Below are 17,999 nucleotides of genomic sequence, written 5' to 3'. Positions count from 1 at the left end.
CTCTGGCTGCCACTGGCACCAGAATTTTCTTGTACAGTAGCAACTTGCTGCGGACCGTACCTTCGATCCGGGAAATCTTCCCTTCTTTTGTTGTGCCGGTTATCCCGGTACTGATCTTGGCGTGGCTGGCTTGCTTGTGCTGGCTCTGCCTACACTGCCGGCTGCATTGGGTCTCCCAATGCATAGATATCCGCCACACATATCATTTCTGCCAAAGTTGTTGGCATGTTCCTCTGCAGCTTTTGCCACAAAGGTGAACCTCTTCTGCACCCATTGCAAAACCAAGCTATGGCTTGCGCTTCGATTGCCCCTTCACAAGAATTCCTTGTGGAGTTCCACCGGGTCAGATAATCCCGGTCTGTTTCATTTGGCTGCTGCGTGCACAAGGCAAGCTGTTGCGGCCTGTTTGGCCTTCGGTAGGTACTGCTGAAATTGCTTACAGAAGCTTCCTCAAAGTCCAACCAGCCATTTATGCTTCCTGCCGGCAAGTTGTTCAGCCAGATGCGTGCTGGCCCTACCAGGAAAGATGGTACAATTCTCACGGCCCAACGCCGATTTCCTCCTCCAGCGACCGTTCCTCCACCGCCGGCTACGTAAACTGCGGTCACGTAATCCGCAAGCCAGTCTTCCGGTTTTGTGCTTCCATCGTATGTTTTCGTGTCACGGGGAAACGTGAAGTTGCGAACTGGTGGTTCTTCTTTCATGATCCGCGGGCCAAAACACTTGGGACCCGGAGGACCTTCCGCCTCAACATTCTCAGACAAATACATCCTATCCAGCCTGTGCCTCGCATCCCGGTCTGGTAGGCTTCTTTCTCCCAACCTTTCCCCCAAAGGGTTCCGGTAGCTGCCGATTCTTTCAGTAGCTGAATCAGCTTCATCGTATCTTTCCGGTACCGCGGCCCTTGCCTGCCGGTACCTTGGCGGAGGCATTTCCTCCTCTGCATAAGCAGCTCTTGGTACACGATAATTTTGCCCGGTTTCACCTCTACCGGGATACTCATCTCTGGCGTTGCCGTATCTGGCATAGCCACGATCTACCCCTTGGCTTTTTCTACCGGCCTCGTGCCGCCCGGCTTGTTGTTTTCCGGCAAGAACCGGATCATACACAGTCATCTGCTGCGCATTCACCTCTTTTTCTTTTCTCTTGTCCGGATGGGGGGACGATGCCTGCCCATGGGACTTGCTTCCGGTATTCCTTGTTTAATGCACGGATTTTGAAGCCGCAACCTTGTTCAACTTGGCTAGCTGCTCAGCGTTTTGCTGCTCGATGGTATCAAGCAGCTCCCTGACACGCTCTTGCTGTTTTGCCAAAGCATCTCCGGAAAGCGATTCACATAGCTCTACTGCAGCCTTAGCAGCTTTTATGGTTTTATCCGGACTGCTGTACTTGGGTTTCTCTACCATGCTCAACGTTGCAGAAGTGCTCTTTCCGGTAAGAATCTCCTTACGCAAATCATGATCTAGGTTGCGAGCTCTAAGCCGGTTTTCCGGTATCCTGGTGGCCTGAGCGCTAACAGAAGCAAAGTCATGTGCAGCATTATACTCACGTAGGGTCAGGTTCAGCTCGCGCTGCGCCCGGACGATGTTGGCTCCATTCGCGAGCAGCGTCTAGCGCTGCGCCTCCAGCTCCGCCTGAGCCGCTGCTGGGTCGATGTTCTGCGCGATGGGCGTGGCGAGGACGCTCATGGCCGCTTGGAGCGGAGTCTCCGGTGGTGGTGCAGAAGCTCCCGTAACTTCCTGGTCGCGCTCGGTGGGTGGCTTGGCCGTGCGCGTGGACTTCGTCCGGCCAACGCCTTCCGCCGCAGCTCCCTTGCCGGCGTCGTCCGCGCCGACGACCAGCACCTCGACGCTGCTGGCGGCGCGGTCACTGCGAAGCGCAGATCTTGGCGGGTCCGAAGCCACCAGCACCGGCGAGAGGCACTGGCGCTCGGGGACGGTGCCGTAGTAGACGGGGATGCTCCCGAACTCGATGACGCGGCCGTTCTTGGGGAACTTACCTCCATTGGAGAAGCAGCCCGTGTTGTCGTTGATGAAGCGCATGTCGTGGATGCGGTTGACGAGCGCGGTGATGACACGCTCACCGCCGATGGTGAGGAGGCCCGCCCGAATATGAACTCCAGCAAGCGCCGCTGCTGGCCCCACGGTGGGCGCCAACTGTCGTTGTGGTGAACAGACAGATGCCATGGGATGGCTTAAGTTGGGGCCGAATGGACGCTAGAGGATTCGGGGGAGGGTTTGTGTTATGGATGGAGAGGTTTCCGGATGGATTCCTCTAGAACTTGGCCTTGGCCGAAGGAAGAAGATGATGAACTCAAGAACAAGAACAGCACTAGATCTCTCTATTTCTTCATCACAAGTGCTTACAAGTTTTTGAGACAAGCTTCGTAACCTAGAGTCTCGTGCCCGCGAAGGGCTATGCCCCCTCTCCTTATATAGGGGAGAGGGTGGCTTACAGGGGAAGAAACCCTAGAAACCCTAATGGGATCTTTGACTGGACAAACTACTTTACAAAGCTACTTTAGCTACCGATGATGCCGGTATGTCTTTAATCAGGAGTTGTGGCATCCTCCGGCACCTTTTATGTCATCCTTTGCCTTTGGCGTCATGGCTTCGATTAAAGCTGAAGTGCTTTGCTCATCTTTGTCCTCTAGCTCTGGAGAGCATCTTTGACTGGTCTCTGCAGACGTGCTACAGTGTAGCCTCTTCCGGTTATTCCGGGACGCTCTCAGTAAGTTCCGGTATCCCCTCCTTGGGATACCGGTACGATTCTCTGAATCAACTTCTGCTATCCGGAATAAACTTTAAACCGGTACTTTGATGGCCTAAACCATCCGGTTTTGGCATGCCTTTGGCATACCCGGGGTCATCCCCCCAACAAGACCTCTCTGGAGGTGTTGAAGGTGTAGACTACCTCATAGTCTACGGAACCGGGAAGGGTTCCGGAGGAGAGCACGTTTAGACCTACCAAGTAGTAGTAGTATCCGAGCAGTACGTACTCTTAGTACTTAACTGCTCGAGAAGAATAAATGTATAACCTAGTAAGACTCTTATATTGTAAGCTAAGTTGGGTTCGCCTCGAACCCAGGAGTATCCCTCTTAGGACCCAAGAGGAGCTCCGAGATGATATGTACATGTTGCTTGTAATAATAAATGAATGAGTTATGGACCTACTACGTTCTGTTGTACTACTCTGAGGGATGTAATATTTGCGGACTGGTACTTTGTGAATGTTATATCAACGACTGGCATACTACAACATGCAGTGGTATGCAGGGTCACCACACCCATGTAGGGAAAAAGTATCCCTCACTGTATCCTCCAACCGTGTACAGACCTCCGTAAACAGGTCTCGGTTCTCCACCTTCTGAAGTGCAGACCACGAACGGAGAGTAGTTGTACATCTGTAAATAACCTGCAGAAGAGAACAATCTTTGTTATTAAAAACTTTGTCATTTCTACTCAGCCATAGTGACCATATCATGGCAAACGCCCCCACCCTAATAAATGTTCTAAATCTGTGATCGATACCATGAAGCCAATTACCAAAGATATTGGCCACACTAGTTGGGGGATACAGATCTGAAGCTATTTGGATGCATGACCATATAGACCTGGCAAAGCGGCATTGGGAGAACAGATGCTTAATCGTCTCATCTTGTTGACAAAAAACGCACTGCGAATTCCCATGCCAATTTCGTTTCAGAAGATTGTTTTTGGTTAGGATTACTCCACGACGCAAATACCAGCCAAAATTTTTAATTTTTAGCGGTATCTTCATCTTCCAAATCTTCTTGTTCTTATCAACTGGTATATCTGGTTGGAGGATGGCATTATATAACGAACTTACAGAGAATTTCCCATTGGGCTGTAAGTGCCAACAAAATTCATCATGCCCTTCCGACAACTGAACGGATGCCAAACGCAGCAGTAAGGCGTTCCATGCAATAAGTCTCGGACCGATTAAATCTCGTCTAAACGTCACATTCGGTGGTGAGGTTGCCATTACAGAAGCAATGGTATCACTTTTGCGGCGGACAATGCTGAAAATTGCAGGATATTGTTCTGAGAGGGGCCTATTCCCTAGCCATGTATCCTCCCAGAATCGTATCTGCGATCCATCCTTTATAATGAAAGTACCATATTTGAAGAAGAATTTCTCCATGGCCATTAGGCCAGCCCAAAAATGCGAATCTTCCGGTTTCCAAAGGATCTGGGATAAAGCTTTCTCGCCTATGTACTTCCTTCTAACCAAGGTTTGCCATACGCCATTCTCGGTAAGTAGTTTAAAAAGCCACTTCCCCAATAGGCTGAGTTCTTGACCTCAAGGTCATGAACTCCTAACCCACCCAAATCTTTAGGTCAGCATACAACAGACCACTTGACCAGTCGATACTTCTTTTCTCACTATCCCCTTGCCAAAAGAATCTCGATCTATAATAATCGAGTTTGTGTAAGACACCTTTTGGCAGGATGAAGAAGGAAATCATATACAACACCATATTGGTGAGTACAGAATTAATGAGAACCAATCTTCCTCCAAGAGATGGCAATTTACCTTTCCAACTACTAAGTCTCCTATGTAGTGTTTCTTCGACCAGTTTCCATTCAGCTATCGTCAATCTCCGATGATGAATCGGAATACCCAGATAGTTGATAGGAAACTGTCTTTGCCCACAACCAAACAGTTCCGAATAGTCGGCGACTGAGTCCTGAGCATTGCCAAAATAGAACAATTCACTTTTATGGAAGTTAATCTTGAGCCCTGATAAATGCTCGAAGGCAGGCAGAATTAGCTTAAGATTTCGAGCTTTATCAAGATCATGTTCCATAAATAAAATTTTATCATCGGCGTATTGAAGGATTGATAAACCCCCATCCACCAAATGTGGGATCACTCCTTCAATTTGGCCGTCCGTTTTAGCTCTTTCGATCAGAATAGCGAGCATATCCGCCACAATATTGAATAAAAGTGGTGATAGAGGGTCGCCTTGGCGTAAACCTTTTCATGTCTGGAAAAAGCGTCCCGTGTCATCATTGACACGAATCGGAACTCTGCCTCCATACACAAAATTATTGATCAACGCTCTCCACTCCGGTGAAAAACCTTTCATCCGGAACGTCTGATGAAGAAAAGACTAGTTAACATTATCATAGGCTTTCTCAAAATCTAATTTTAAAATCACCCCATTCATCTTTTTGGTATGCAGCTCATGGACCGCCTCATGTAGAACTACAACCCCATCTAGGATATTGCGTCCTTGCATGAAAGCGGTCTGCGATGGCCTTACCACATGATCAGCCACTGAATTCAGTCTAATGGTGGCCACTTTCATGAATATCTTGAAACTTACGTTTAAGAGAAAAGTGGGTCTAAACTATTGGATCCTTTCTGCATCTTTAACTTTAGGTAACAAGATAACCTCACCAAAATTTAGACGGAATAATTCTAGTTGTCCATCATGCAAAGCACTGAACATTTCTAGAAGGTCATCTTTGATGGTATCCCAGAAAATCTGATAAAATTCAGCAGGGAAACCATCCGGACCTGGGGCTTTGTTGTGTTCCATTTGGAAAACCGCTTTATTAACTTCCTCCTCTTGGTAAGGGGCTATTAAAATAGCATTCTCTTCCTCAGACACTTGGGGTATATCAGCTATTTGATTCTCATCGACAGTGAATGAACTCTCATCAGGAGGACCAAATAGATTCTTATAATAATTAGTGATGTAAGATTTGAGTTGTTCATGGCCTTCAATTAAACCATCGTCTTGTACCAGAGATTGAATACGTTTTTTTCTGTGATGGCCATTGGCAATCCCATGAAAATATCTCGTATTAGAATCTCCTTCCAGGATGAATTGGGCTTTAGAACGCTGGTACCATTTCAACTCTTCTTCCCGAAGAAGACTCGCTATCTGAGTATTGGACTGCATTTTCAACTCCAGTTCAATACTCGTTAACGGTCTCACTTCAGCAAGCGCTTCAAGCTCGTCAATGATATTCGATAAGCGAAGCTTCTCTTTTTTAAGAATACCAGATGTATGTCTAGCCCATCCAGAAAGGTGTTTGCGAAGAGCTCGCATCTTTTTATTCCACCTTATAACTGGATTACTGCCATATACTGGTCTTTCCCATACATTCTTAGCCATCCAATGGAACCCTTCCCGCTGTAACCATCCAAGTTCAAACTTAAATGGTTTTTTCGACAGCGGTCTTGGTAATCCGGTAGTTAAGAGTATAGGAGCATGATCCGACAGTTTTTCAATACGTTCTAGCGCATGCACCGACAACATCGGGAATTTATCCTCCCAACTGGTGTCCATTAGTACGCGGTCTAGTTTCTCGTATGTTGGGTCAGGTAAACTGTTAGCCCAAGTAAACTGCCGGCCAGTCATTTTAACCTCTCTCAAGTCTAAGCTATCAATGACAGCATTAAACAAGAAAGGCCAATGACCGGCAAAAGGGCCTTTACTTTTATCATGGCGAAACCTCAGCAGATTTAAACCCCCCCTATAAGAATAGGGTTAGGATCATCCTTTGCAAGGTTCACAAGCTCACGTAAAAAGTTAGCCTTAAAATTGTCCTGTGCCGCCCCATAAACGTAGACGAGACTCCAAATGAAATTGTCCGCCTTATTCCAAATTGTGAGTTTAATATGATACTCACCATCAGAATTAGCTAACACTTCCATGGAATCCGATCGTACTCCAATGAGCAAACCACCGGACCTACCTCTGGGTGGGCGAGAAAACCATTCAAAGTCCAGTCCACCGGATAACCGGTTTAAGAAACTCTGAGAGTAATCCCGCTTCCCAGTCTCAGAAATAGCAATAAAATCTAAATTATAATCTCTACAACAATCATCAATATGAGAGTGCTTAGCCAAGTCACGAAGACCTCTACTATTCCTAAACATGCCATTCATTTAGAAACTGATTTATATTTTTTAGCTACACCTGCACTATGTTTTTCTTCTTTTCAGCGGAGGACTTAGAAGACCGTTGAGAGGCTTTTAGGTCATAAAATGACTCTAATGATGGGTTCGTTGCATGGAAAACAAAAAAAATTCTACCGTGAACATGAACAAAAACTAAGATCCAATCTTGGAAGAAGAAAGATCTAATCTACAATGATCGAAGCAACGAGATGTATGTGAGACTAACCCTCGAAGATTCCAAAGCTTACGAGATGAGACCTCGTTGTTGATGTAGTCGATCGTCCCGTGCTGCAATCTGGCGGTACTTCCGTACTCGGTCGTGCGTAAGGTGTCGATGAAGCCCGTCCTCTCCCCGTTCCAGCGGTCAGCGGAGGTGGTAGATCCCTTCGAAATCCCAGTAGCACAACAGCGTGGTGGTGGAGGTGGAGGAGAAATTCCTGCAGGGCTTCGCCAAGCCTGCGCAGGAAGAAGGAGGAGGGAGAGAGGGGCGGCTAGGGCTTGGGGGATGATGTGCTGCGCCCCAGCCCTCCCCTCCCTCTTATATAGGCGTGGGGGGCTGCCTTGGCCCCTCCTCCAAGCCCTAGGGTCGGCCAAAACAAGGGGAGCAACTCCCCCCTCAAGTTAAGTCCCTATTTGCAAGGAATTTGATCTTATCCACTTGATCCAACCACATGGGCCTTGGGGGGCTATTGTGCCTGGCCCATGTGGGCCTATGAGACCCCTCCAGTCCATGTTGGTCGTCCGGGATAGGTGGGCCCCACTATGGTACCCTCTGGAACCTTCTAGAACCTCCGGTACAATACCGAAAAATCCTGAACTTTTCCGGTAACCCTGAAAATGACTTTCCATATATGAATCTTATTCTCTGGACTATTCCGGACCTCCTCGTGATGTCTTGGATCCCATCCGAGACTCCGAATAAACTTCGGTCTCCATCTCATATTCCGAATCTACTTATGCGACATCGAACCTTAAGCGTGTCACCCTACGGTTCCTGAACTATGCGGACATGATCGAGACTCCTCTCTGACCAATAACCAATAGCGGGATCTGGAGATCCATAATGGCTCCCACACATTCAACGATAACTTAGTGATCGATTGAACCATTTACATACGATACCAATTCCCTTTGTCACGCGATACTTTAATTGTCTGAGGTTTGATCATTGGTATCTCCATACCTAGTTCGACCTCGTTACCGACAAGTACTCTTTACTCGTACTGTGGTATGTCATCTCTTGTGACCTAGTCACATGCTTGCAAGCTAATTAGACGACCTTCCACCGAGAGGGCCCATAGTATATCTATCTGTCATCGGGATGGACAAATCCCACTCTTGATCCATATTCCTCAACTCATACTTTCCGAATACTTAATCCCATCTTTATAACCACCCATTTACGCAATGGAGTTTGATGTAATCAAAGTACCCTTCCGGTGCAAGTGATTCACATGATCTCATGGCCGAGGGACTAGGTAACTATGTAACGAAAGCTTATAGCAAGTTGAACTTAATGACCTGATCTCATGCTACTCTTATATGGGTGTATGTCCATTATATCATTCACCCAAAGACATAACCTTGTTATTAACAACATCCAATGTTCATGATCACGAAACCATGATCATCTATTAATCAACAAGCTAGTTATACAAGAGGCTTACTAGGGAGTCCTTGTTGTTCACATAACACACATGTATCAATGTTTCGGTTAATACAATTATAGCATGGGATGTAAACATTTATCATGAACACTAAGATATAACAACAACTAATTTATTATTGCCTCTTGGGCATATCTCCAACATCTAACCCCGACTGTTCTAAGTCCACCTCTGAAATACCACCTACTAGAGTAGAAAGGAGACGGCCATCTGAGATGACATCGTCTTCCTCCTCCTCTAGAGAAGATAACTCAGCTCCTATCGAGGCCTTCGGAATTACCGTCAAACGGTCATATTCCAAATGCCTTAAGACATTAGCCGATATCGATATCTCCTCCGAAGTGTGACCCAAAGAAACACCTACACTACCCAACGTGGAAGAAATCTTGGAATCAGAAAATTTAGTAAAGGATGTAGAGGGATGCTTCATACATGCCGCATCAAGGTTCTTAGCCGCCTTACGGTGCATCACCTTCTGCAACATGTCCTCATCCGTCACCCCATCCCCGTCTTTAGCCATCGCATACCGACCACTCCTCCTCAGCTCAGGCTGAAGAATAGGAGGAGGCGGCGGGTGGGAAGGCTTTGGACCAGGCGGTGGTAACTGCGCCGAAGAATCGAGAAGCATCGATGACCGAAGTAAGGAGGGATACAGTGGTGTAGACCCCCCTTGACTTCGGTCTGAAGACGAACACGGCTGGGTCCCCGAAGATGAAAGGGGGGAAGGCAGTGCTGTAGACTCCCCTACCATCCCGACAGTACCCAGCGACGCCCGCGAAAGGCCAGTGATAGCCCCATAAGAGGGTGGCGGCGAAGAGTCCAAAGACGAGTCCGGCCGCACGCACGAGGGTGCATCCAAAGTCGCGGTCGTCACCTCCACAAAGGTACCCGCCACCTCAGCTGCCACCCTCGCATCCGGCAACTCTGCGAGTCCAGCGGCAGAACGCGCCCGCACGTCCACGTGGGATGCCGCGGTCGCCCCAACCCTCGACGACGCAAATGGCGATGATGCAGACGTAGCCGCTGCAGTAGTAGCCGCCGCGCCCTCCGCGTCCGTTGCACCCTCCGTCTGCCTCGCTTCGCCATCCAAGGCAGGTGGCGTCCCCCGGATGACGTCGCTAGCGGCGGTCATGGTACCCTCCACAAGAGGAGTAGCAGCAAGCGTGGTCGCAGCATCCACTTGAACCGGCGGTGGCACCTCCAACCGCGTGACAGCCGCCGCCGCGACGGGGTCCGGGCAGTCCGAAACGAGGCCGGACAGCGGAGACTCAGCCGCAACATCCGCAGTCAAAGTACGTGGCAAAGGCAGCGATGTTGACGACGACGACTGTGGACGCGTACGCCCCTGCATAAAGCTGCGAACTCGAGAAGGAGAAATCGGCCGAGTCGGCGCCACCAGGGAGGATGACGAGGCATGCACTCTGGCTACAATCTCTTTTCCTCTCGGCGTGGAAGGAGAGGGATTGTAGGGAGTGATCGCCCTCTGAACCACCGGTGTCGTACCACCATTGGAATTCCTAGGCCCTTGAGGAGCAGCATCGACATCCATTGCTCCATCAACCTATGCACCCAAGGTATGATCATGTACCACCCGCATCCTTCCAGAAGAAAGGTCTAAACCCAGGATCAGGAACATATTGGGGTGATTGTCTACGGAACCGCAGTGATATGGGGTGGCCCAATCTTCTCAGTAAGCAACGGTGGTGATGATGATCACGGGATGATAGCAGCGGAGGAACACGGCGATGTAGTGGATGATAACTTGTATGACGCAACGAGATCTCCCGATTGGTCTCTGTCGCCAATGCAATAGCTCTCAACGTGTAAGATATTCGCAACTACACACACTTGCGCACGTAGCCACCGACCAAGAAGCAGTAAGTTGCAACCTTCTAATTCCCAATGGAACAGCAGATCACACAAGACTTTATCAGGATCTACACAATATCAAGCAATATGGTGTAGGGAATTCAATAGTTTTGCAGAGCAAACAACTAAGAACTAGGGTTTATCTTAAACGTGGTCTAAAGCAGCTAGGGGGCGTCCTTGGCACTTATATAGGCGTCCGGGACGACTTCTGGTCGAAAAGATACAAGAATAACCGACCCAGAATATATCTGGTCGAGACAGACTCGGACTAGGCCGGTCTGGAATCCGGTTCACCGGGTGCTGGGCCGGGCTGGCTGGTCTGGAACCCGGTTGACCGGGTGCTGGGCTGGGCTGGCCGGTCTAGACCGGGCCAGGGACCGGGTGGCAACCGGAAGTGTCGCAGATGCCCTTCCGGTTGGCCCCAGTACGACGCCCGGTTCGCGCCGGGGTGGATCCGGCGTGCCGTCCGGTTGAACCGGGCCAGGGACCGGGCGCGCCGATCTGGCGGCCGGTCTGACCGGGCGCTGGGCCGGCCTGGACGACTTCTTTTCTTCTCGCGCATGCCTCCCGCTCCTCCCTCGCGCGTCCATGAGATATCTTCATGTCCAGCTCCATGTCCAGCTTCACGTCCATCCTGACGTCCGTCTTCACGTCCAGCTGCTCCTCTACTCCTTGTGCGATGCTCGTCTCCTCTTGATACCTGATGATACATAAGTAACATGACTTAGGCAGTATAAAGTTCTCATCAATCAAAGTATCATTTAGAAACAAGTTCACCTGTTGTTTAAGTAGCTTCGCACGAGCCCTTGTAATTGGTCCAATCCGAACTTCATTGGACTTGAGCTTCACAGCAGGTTCATCTTCATTTGGCAATGACGGAGGTGGTAGTGAGGTAGGGATGTCCTCATCATCTCCCCCCTTCAAAAGGCGTCGGACTCGACGCTCCAAGGTCTTCTCCGTCATATGGTGTCAAATTAGCAACATTGAACGAATTACTGACACCAAACTCATCAAGTGGAAGATCTATCGAGTATGCATTATCATTGATCTTGGCAAGCACTTTGTAAGGACCAGCACCACGAGGAAGCAACTTGGACTTCCACAGCTTCGGGAACCTATCCTTGCGAAAATGTACCCAGACCATATCACCAGGCTTGAACAACATCTCTTTGCGCTTCTTGTTCATCCTTGCAGCATTGCTCTTGCCTTTCTTCTCTATCAACTCTTTAGTCTTCTCATGAATCTTTCGCACAAAATCTTCCCTCTTTGATGCCTCCATATTAACTCTCTCATGTATGGGCAAAGGCAACAAGTCAAGTGGAGTAATGGGTTTGAAACCATACACCACCTCAAAAGGACACAGCTCCGTGGTAGAATGTACCGCCTGTTGTAAGCAAACTCCACATGCGGCAAACATTCTTCCCACTCCTTCAGGTTCTTCTTGATCATGGATCTCGACAGTTGTGACAATGTTATATTCACCACTTCAGTTTGTCCATCAGTTTGGAGATGACAAGTAGTACTGAAGAGTAGCTTCGTTCCCAGCTTCCTCCACAGCGTCTTCCAGAAGTAGCTCATAAACTTCACGTCACGATCAGAAACAATAGTCTTCGGGACTCCATGTAGTCTCACAACCTCCCTGAAAAATAGGTTAGCAATATGCGACGCATCGTCGCTTTTGTGACAGGCAATAAAGTGTGACATCTTAGAAAATATGTCCACTACCACAAAGATAGAATCATGGCCTCTCTTAGTACGCGGCAAACCCAACACAAAATCCATACTAATATCCACCCAAGGTGTAGTAGGTGCCGGTAATGGAGTATACAAACCGTGAGGCTTCAGCTTGGACTTGGACTTGTTGCAAGTAATGCACCTCTTCACATACCTGTCCACATCCCGCCTCATCTTTGGCCAATAAAAGTGGTCAGCGAGCATGAGTAGCGTCTTCTCACGCCCAAAGTGACCCATCAAACCTCCAGCATGAGATTCCTGCAATAAGAGCAAACATACAGACGATTCTGGAACACATAGTTTGTTAGCTCGAAACAAGAACCCATCATGTATGTGATATTTTTCCCATGCTTTACCAAGAGCACATAAGCGATATGGTTCAGCAAAATCATGATCAGTAGCATACAAATCAAATAGCACTTCTAATCCAGGAATTTTAACATCAAGTTGAGTTAATAGCATATTCTTCCTAGATAGAGCATCAGCAACAGTATTATCTTTTCCCTTCTTATGCTTAATAATGTATGGAAAAGACTCAATAAACTCAACCCACTTAGCAAGACGCTTATGCAAAGTAGATTGGGCTTTCAGATATTTCAAAGCTTCATGATCAGAATGTATGATAAATTCTTTTGGCCACAAGTAATGTTGCCAAACCTCACGAACTCGAATTAAAGCATACAATTCTTTATCATATATAGGATAGTTCAACTTAGCACCAGAAAATTTCTCAGAAAAATATGCAATTGGGCGACCCTCTTGCATCAACACACCACCAATTCCAATACCACTAGCATCACATTCAATCTCAAATTGCTTATTGAAATCAGGAAGTGCAAGCAACGGTGCAAAAGTTAACAATCTCTTAAGTTTATCAAAAGCATGATCTTGGGTTGCGCCCCACTCAAATATAACACCCTTTTTAGTTAAGTCATTCAATGGTGCAGCAATAGTACTAAAGTTGGGCACAAATCTTCTATAAAACCCAGCTAGACCATGAAAACTTCTTACTTGACTCACATTCATGGGCGTAGGCCAATTTTGGATAGCTTCAATTTTAGACACATCTACTTCTACTCCATGCTTAGAGACAACATATCCCAGAAATATGACCTTATCTTTGCAAAATGTGCACTTCTCAAGATTACCATAAAGTTTATTATCACGCAACACTTGCAAAACATGTCGAATATGTTTAGTATGATCATATTCATTGCGGCTGTAAATTAATATATCATCAAAATACACAACCACAAACTTGCCAATAAATTCACGCAAAACATGGTTCATCAGTCTCATGAAAGTACTAGGTGCATTAGTCAAACCAAAATGCATTACTAACCACTCATATAAACCAAATTTTGTTTTAAAGGCTGTTTTCCACTCATCCCCTTCTTTCATCCTAATTTGATGATAACCACTACGCAAATCAATTTTAGATAAAACAGTAGCACCACTCAATTCATCTAGCATATCCTCTAAACGGGGAATAGGACGACGATATCGAATAGTAATGTTGTTTATAGCTCTACAATCTACGCACATACGCCATGTACCATCTTTTTTTGGAACAAGAATAACAGGAACAACACAAGGACTAAGGCTTATGCGGATATAACCTTTGTCGAGTAGCGCTTGTACTTGCTTTTGTATCTCCTTCATCTCTTCGGGATTTGTTCTATATGGTGCCCGATTGGGTAGCGAAGCGCCGGGAATCAAGTCAATTTGATGCTCAATACCTCGCAATGGTGGAAGTCCTGCGGGTACCTCGTCTAGAAACACGTCGCTAAATTCCTGCAAAACATTAGAAACACCAAGAGGAAGAGGGGTCATGTCGTTAGAAACCAAAATCGTACCCCTGTACAAGAGCACAAGAGGCATGGCTGTAGGATCCTCACTAAATTCTCTCATGTCTTCTTTGGTGGCTAATGAGACTAAGGAATTCACTCTCTCACTTTTCGTTATATCACTCACAACATTACAATTCTCTCGCCTATCTAAAGAAGCATCCTCCAAGTTTACTTCAACTTTCTGACGAGACTCATTGATAATTTGCTGTGGTGTCATAGGCTGTAAGTTGATTTTCTTGCCCTTGAACTCCAAGTGATATGTATTGGCACAGCCATTATGTTGCACAGAACGGTCATAGAGCCAAGGCCGACCCAATAGTAGGTGACACACTGGCATAGGAACCACATCAAAATCAATGCAATCCTTATACGGTCCAATAGCAAATTCAACACGCACCATGTGGTTTACCTTCATCTCACCATTGTCGCTCAACCACTGAATATAGTATGGATGCGGGTGCGATAGATACTTCAACTTCAGCTTGGTACACAACTCCTTGCTTGCTAAATTGCGGCAACTTCCGCCATCAATAATGACCTTGCAAGCCTTGTCAGGACCAACTAAAGCCTTTGTTTGGAACAAATTGCAGCGCTGAGTAGATACACTGGGCAATACATTAAGAGCACGCTACGACACAATAATGGTGCGAGCATCAAACGGATATGCATCTTCACCATCAGTGTCATAGTCATCATCTTCTGGAGCATTAGGATCAACATCATCTCCAGTCTCACACTCATTGTCCTCATTGATAATCATGACTTTGCGGTTAGGACAATCTCTCTTGAAGTGACCTTTGCCACCACATGTATGACAAGCCATATCACGGTTACGCGCAGTAGACACATTAGAGCCACTCGTACTTGCAGCAGATTCGGACTTTTTTGTGTTAGACACATTGGAGACCGGCTTACTAGGCGGAGTAGAGTAAGGGGCGGAGCGCGTCGAAGGCGACGGCGCCGTAGATGGGGCCGCATGGGGTGTGAAACGCCCAGCTCCTGAAGCTCGACCTTTAATCTTTGCTTCGTCAGCCAACTGTGATTCAACTTCTCTTGCATGATGTAACAATTGATTCATATTGGTGTAATTGTAGTGACGAACAATGCCTTTGATATCATACTTCAAACCGTTGAGGAAACGCTGCATTGTCATTTCGAGAGACTCACGGACATGGCCACGTTGCATAAGCATCTCCATCTCCATGTAGTATTCATCCACAGTCTTCACACCTTGTCTCAATAGAGTCAACTTATCGTATATATTCCGCAAGTAATTTGTAGGCACAAAGCGAGAAGTCATTGCTTCCTTCATGGCACGCCATGTGCGTATAGGTTGCTCACGATCCTCAGCGCGGTTACGAACAAAAGCATCCCACCAACGCAATGCATAGCCATCAAATTCAGAAGAAGCAAGCTTGATCTTCCTATCTTCAGTGTAGGTCGGATGTAAGTTCCATAACTTCTCAATCTTGAGCTCCCAAGTGAGGTATTCTTCAACATCAGGTCCTCCTTCAAACTTGGGTATGGAAAACTTAGGCTTACCCAAACCATCTTCCTCATCATGTCCACGACCATGGCGGTCAAGCGGAGCCCATCCTCGAGGACGATTACCACGTGGCGCACCACGAGCATTGTGTGCGTCATCTTGAAGCTCAGGATCTTCGTCGTCGTCTTGTTATTGTTGTGCGGTCAAATTCTCAATAGCTAAGCGCATATCGGCAATATTGCGCTGTATATCTTTCACTTGATCAGCCATTGTGGTGACGGTCGCATTAGTAGCATCCAACTTTTGGTTGATCTCTTCAACCTTTCCATTAAGCACATCGTCCTGAGCGCGGAATTCACTTCGCATCTCATTACGAAGAGCCTCAAACTCCCTCCATGTGATGAGGTCTGCAGCACTCTTGTTTTCCTGGTTAACAATTTTATGATCACTAGCAGACATGATTAGTAGGTTAGTGCACTAAATCAAAATATATATGGTGGTATTCTCACAACTCACTTAAAACTGATAAGAAAAGGAGATCTTACCGTTCCAAAGTAAATTAGTGTTGTTTACCACTTGTAGAAACAACTAGTGCACGGATGTAGCGAAGCGAATATCAAGGGTATAAGAACAAATCACACGACAAAGCAGGGTATATGTGGGGCTGTAGGTAGGCTACCTATTTGCACCAATAACAAGCTCTAGCGCTGACCGTAGACAACCAATGATACTCACACAAGGCGATATGATGGGGCAATGCAACTATATGGAGGAAAAGTTGCAATGCACTAGAGATACGCTAGCAAAGCTCAACGAAACAGGCACAAGATTGCTCAACTACGGGTGTAGTAAAGTAAACTTAAGCCTTCACTTGATTCTTCTAGCACGTCACTTTTCTTTTTGTATTTTCTTTTTGTAGAACACGCAGCTATGTAGCTCTTTTTGCTTCTTTTCAAAAAAAAAAATTGATTTTTATGACACACTCCTTGATAACACGGCCAACAAGATATGCAAAGCACCAAAACCCTAATGAGCAGCCTGTCGAGCGGTAAAACTAGTCTCTTCTGGAAAAGTTCCTAGTCACGTATATCGATAGGCTGTGGCTATGGTTGGGAAAAGCACACTGTACGCTATGTGGGCTCGGAGTAACAATAACTATAACTAGATGATAGTAGAGACTCAAACCCTAACAATACTAGATGCAAGAAAAAGATACGCAAAAAATAACTACGAAAAGCAACTAAAACTTGAAATTAGTGCAATCTAAGGCTATGGCAAACCCTAACCCTAATATTTTTGGCTTTTTCTGGATAGGAAAACACTCACAACTCAACTATGGGGTGGATTGTGGATGGCTTACCGAGGAAAACTGGAAATCTGATACCAAGATGATATGGGGTGGCCCGATCTTCTCAGTAAGCAACGGTGGTGATGATGATCACGGGATGATAGCAGCGGAGGAACACGACGATGTAGTGGATGATAACTTGTATGACGCAACAAGATCTCTCGAGTGGCCCCTGTCGCCAATGCAACAACTCTCAACCCTGTAAGATATTCGCAACTCCACACACTTGCGCACGTAGCCGCCGACCACAAAGCGGTAAGTTGCAACTGTCTAATTCCCAATGGAACAGCAGATCACACAAGACTTTATCAGGATCTACACAATATCAAGCAATATGGTCTAGGGAATTCAATAGTTTTGCAGAGCAAACAACTAAGAACTAGGGTTTATCTTAAACGTGGTCTAAAGCAGCTAGGGGGCGTCCTGGGCACTTATATAGGCGTCCGGGACGACTTCTGGTCGAAAAGATACAAGAATAACCGACCCATAATAGATCTGGTCGAGACAGACTCGGACTAGGCCGATCTGGAATCCGATTGACCGGGTGCTGGGCCGGGCTGGCCGGTCTGGAACCCGGTTGACCGGGTGCTGGTCCGGGCTGGCCGGTCTAGACCGGGCCAGGGACCGGGCGGCAACCGGAAGTGTCGCAGATGCCCTTCCGGTTGGCCCCAGTACGACGCCCGGTTGGCGCCGGGGTGGATCCGGCGTGCCGCCCGGTTGAACCGGGCCAGGGACCGGGAGCGCCGGACTGGCGGCCGGTCTGACCAGGCGCTGGGTCAGCCTGGACGACTTCTTCTCTTCTTGCGCATGCCTCCCGCTCCTCCCTCGTGCGTCCATGAGATATCTTCATGTCCAGCTCCATGTCCAGCTTCACGTCCATCCTGACGTCCGTCTTCACGTCCAGCTGCTCCTCTACTCCTCGTGCGATGCTCGTCTCCTCTTGATACCTAATGATACATAAGTAACATGACTTAGGCAGTATAAAGTTCTCATCAATCAAAGTATCGTTTAGAAACAAGTTCACCTGTTGTTTACGTAGCTTCGCACGAGCCCTTATAATTGGTCCAATCCGAACTTCATTGGACTTGAGCTTCACAGCAGGTTCA

This window comes from Lolium perenne, chromosome 4, assembly GCF_019359855.2.
Source record: "Lolium perenne isolate Kyuss_39 chromosome 4, Kyuss_2.0, whole genome shotgun sequence".
Lineage (NCBI taxonomy): Eukaryota > Viridiplantae > Streptophyta > Magnoliopsida > Poales > Poaceae > Lolium > Lolium perenne.
The sequence above is the reverse complement of the archived record's forward strand: the minus strand, read 5'-3'. Positions refer to the sequence as shown.